The 4,518-nt window shown below is 29.0% G+C and overlaps 1 long non-coding RNA gene across 1 annotated transcript; it reads left to right on the top strand.

The window, feature by feature from the left end:
- The first annotated feature begins 322 nt into the window (after positions 1-322).
- Positions 323-4,259, top strand: LOC148762965 (uncharacterized). The gene is made up of 2 exons (XR_016026328.1): positions 323-923; positions 3,946-4,259. It is a non-coding gene; the product is annotated as an uncharacterized LOC148762965 (long non-coding RNA).
- Positions 4,260-4,518: the final 259 nt, after the last annotated feature.

Raw genomic sequence — 4,518 nt, 5'->3', positions numbered from 1 at the left:
CTTTTTATTATTATTTTTTTTTGTATTTTTTTGTTCAAATATTTGTTTATATTTATTTTTTTATCAAATATTTACCCATATTTTCATTTACCACTTTATATTTTATTATTATTTTTCTATTTTAAAATATCACATAATCTCTACATAATATATTTTTTGTCTTAATTAAATTATTTTTATGCTCCTAATAATATGTTTTTAACATAAACAATTGAGCCACCACAATAAATAAAAAAAATATTAAAGTAAAAAAGCATGCAAGTTAGATCTTACCTTGTGTAGATTTAGATTAACTCAAAAAGAATAAAATTATGTGGGCCAATGCAAGCCACCAAAGGTACAACAACTTGCTCTCCAAAAAATGCCGTGAAGAGTCCCTTTTTGTTACAAATCTCTACCTCATTTCTCATTTTTCTTTTTTTTTTTTAATCTTTCTTTCTCTCCCTTATTTCCTTCTTCCTTTCCTTTCTCTCTCCCTGTCGGCTTTTTCTTTTTTTTTTCTTTTTTTCCTTATCTTCCTTTCCTTTCCTTTCTCTCATCCCGTTGGCTTCTTCTTTCTTTTCCTCTTTCTTTCTTTCTCCTTCTCTTTCTCTCCTTTCTCCCTGCCGGCGTCACACCCTTCTCCTCTTCTCTCTTCCTCTTCTCTCTATCGTCTTCTTCCTTTTTTTTTTTGCTCTATTTTTTGTGTTTGATTGTGGTTCTTTGGCTGCTAGAGACTATTTGGTTTTTTTGAAAACGTTTTTTTATTGTTTTTTGGCTTTTTTTGGTTCTTCCTCTCTGATTTTTTTTCCCTCCCCTCGTTTTGCAGGTTGTCCATCTTTTGAAGCCATTTTTGGACAACCCGGTAATGGGGTTCTGGCACCAAGGAATTGGTAGTCAGAACCCCCATCATTCAGGGTGGTTGGGGGGAGGGATGGCTAGGAGTACGCCCAGCCATTCATTTTTTTTTAAATTATTTTATTTTATTATAATTATTTTATTTATTTTTTTTAGGTGTCTACAATATTTTATAATTATCATTTATTACATATATTCATATATATATTTTTATTGCTAGCAAATTGTCATCAATATTTCATATTATAGACGATTCAGTTTACACATTGTATCGTATCCCTATACATAACATATCATATAATTCAAATTGTTTAAAATTTTCAATTAAGTACATCGGTAACAATATCCTTTAAATGTTGCTGTTATCATTTTCTACATATAGTCATGTCGAGATTTGTTGCTCATAAAATATACAATCTATCAGATGTTAATGAGATTTTTGTTTATTTTTTCTATGATAGCTCTATGCAAAACCTAATTTGTATACAACTCATTATTCTTATTATCAACTCTCATGGAAATTATCAATTATGCACAATTTATTTCAGATATTGCATACAACTTATCATCGAAGACAATACTGCTCAAATGAGTTTGGTTGCATTTGGTCAGCCTGCAGAAAAATTGGTTGGTGCATCGATCATCAATTTAGCAACATTTCAATCAATCGATCGGATGACACTACTTGGACCCCTTAAAGCCTTGATCGATTGAGAGAAATTTTTTACTATTGGTTTAACAAATAAGGGAATCAAAAGTGGATTTGCCAATTATAAGATATTTGATTCTATTGACTTGAAGGACCAAGAATGGCACACCGGAATCGCTGCAACTACCTCAAAATCATCAACACCTCCACCTCTCACCTTAGGATCATCAGCATCCAAAGTCACAATTGAAAAAGCAAAGGAGCAACTTTTGCCAATACTAATGAAAGCAGAAATGAATAGAGAGGTTTTTCCAGTGTCTACACCTGAGAAACAATTTATCCTGACCAAGGGAGAACAATCGCCAACCAAAAAATACAAAACCAGATATGTTTCATACATACCTTCATAAAACTTCTTACTTTTTATTTTGAAAAAGAAAATAATGCTTGCCTTAATTAAATTAGGTAGTATCTTTGGTTTTTCATTTTTAACTTAGATTTTAATTCTCTACCTGTATGTATAACTATCCTATCTGCTTGAATTGTTTTAACTTTATCAATTAAAACAATTGTAGGACATGCATAAAACACAAACTTTAAATCTTTTTATATACAAAAAAGAAGCTTATAATTTTTATAGAAAGCTTATATGAATTTAGTTCAATGGGAACAAGAATACTGTCAGCTCAAAATAATTAACCTATCATTTAGCAAAGTTACTTAACAACTTTATTTGATGAAATTTATTTAAGACTAATATTAAAAAGAAATCATACTTTCAACCATATTATTAGACAGCAAAAGAGATGATTAACAACTATAGGAATTGTCCTGATCCATTTACAAATACCAAAAATAGCATGTGACTATAAGATGTTGGAAGGAATTTCCCCATAACTAGACAGCAACAAAAAACAAAAACGAAGTGAAAAGATTAAAACGTAGACTTTTAGGATTAATTCATAATCTCTTTTTTAAGTAATCACTTCATTTGGAAGGTATTGACAGCACAAGGTAACATAATATATATACACTTTATTAATTAATAGTCCATGTTTCTGTTATACATCATAATTGATATTCGTTCATTGAAACACATTTATGCTGTCCATTTTAAAAAACCCTTTAGAAATTTGGCCTTTCCAAATTGCTCTTAAAAAACACAATTTTGTTATTTAACCTAAGAACTGCCACTTAAGTAGCTTAACTAGCTCATTATTTATTGTTTAAAAAGCAATGTTTAAATGCTAGAATTGTTTGGAAACTGGTTTGATATGAAATTGTATATCCGATCAAATGTATAGCCAGTAGTGTGATTGTACATAATGTACTAATACGCTCATATTACTCTTCCTTCTAATTTGTGGATAATGCTTTCAACATTTCATACTATGCTTTTGTGTCTTTTAACTCTTCATTATGAATTCTAATATAATACTAATTGTCACAAAAAATCTGTAATGCATGTCTAATGTCAAAGATAAGAAGGAATTTTTCTAAGTCCATTATTAAATAAAATTGATTATATGTAAACAAAAGAAAGTGTCTCTTTCTACACATACTTAGAATGAATTATTGCTTTAAATCTTTAATAATATAAAATACAAATGATTGGAAAAACATGCATAAACAGTATTGTTTGTCATATCCACACTTTGATATAATGTTGTGATATTTGCATACCCATCATCACTGTACTACATCATAGAAAACTGTAGATGTTGCACAAAATAATGTTTGTGCAATAAATATAAAATGAAGTTTATTGGATTGGAGTCAAATCATTTCATTTATTCGATGGGATCAAGTTTGCACTTGATAGGTACAACAAGCAGTACATCAGTAGCAATTTAAATACCAAAACTCAAACAAAGTAATGAGGACGTGTATTAAGAATAACACAATATTAAATATTAAAAGTTTATTACTAAAGATGGTGCAATAGCTAGCAACTGATTGCATTCATGATAGAGTAATTTGCTGTGTTGTCTATGTCATCAAGTTCACAGGACGTTTATAGCAGCCTATCAACATTCAACAGTGACCAATACACCTTTAGGAAAACATTCATGTCAGCTTTTTGAGTAAAAATGCTTCATCAAGATTAATGCAAAAAATTTCAATAGTTACCTATGCTTTTAAATTTTCCCACTTATGCATTCTTTCTAAGCCTAGGAAAACAATACAAGTCATATTTTAACCCTTCTTTCCCTATGAGAACTTGCTATTAAGAATCGAAACCTTGATTATTATCAAAATGGAAAATTTTGTTAAGAATTGTTTTCATTTTGGTTTTTTTTTGAATTAATTATCTTCTTGCAATATTTAATAGATTTATTTTATTCTCTTTTTTTTCTTGCAGATAAATTAAACCATTGCATGTTGATAGCATATAAATTCAATTTGCATAAAAATAAATTTATTGTTATGGTTAACTTATTGTTTGTTCATAATTGCAGCACACCATTGGCCAAGAGTACACAACAATCAAAGAAGTTGGCTGCTGAAGACTGTTGAACCCACCTAAATGACAAAAAACCTTTGGAATTTTGTTTTCAGTCATGCCCGAGCTTGCGTTATATTTTTTGTTGTTAGGCAATGGTGCATATGATGGTATCTAATGTTAAGTTTTTGTGTAAATATAGCTGTAGGGCATTGACTTTTTCTAAAGTTTGTAACGATGGATGTGCACAAGTTGTAAACAATGTCTCATATTTTTTGTACGAAAACAATAGAAACCACTTAACAAATAAATATTCATTTCTGTAACCTACTTAATACGCGAACTTTAATTTATACAAATAAACATATGTACTAACAAGTCATATTGTTTTTTTTAATTGTTAATGACTTACTTATTTTTAATCTATTCAATATTCATCATTCCATATGTTACAATTGTTGTTTGAAAAATATTCTATTAATAACGATTACATTAATATAGTCAATTACATTAATGAAATGAATTAATATTTTTTTTGAAAGGTCTTCTCATTCAAACTTTCACCTTTCATAGCAGACTGTACAATCAA

The sequence above is a fragment of the Theobroma cacao genome, chromosome 5 (genome assembly GCF_053813885.1).
Source record: "Theobroma cacao isolate CCN51 chromosome 5, ASM5381388v1, whole genome shotgun sequence".
NCBI classification, from domain to species: Eukaryota; Viridiplantae; Streptophyta; class Magnoliopsida; order Malvales; family Malvaceae; genus Theobroma; species Theobroma cacao.
This window is presented reverse-complemented; position numbering and strand designations above follow the sequence as displayed.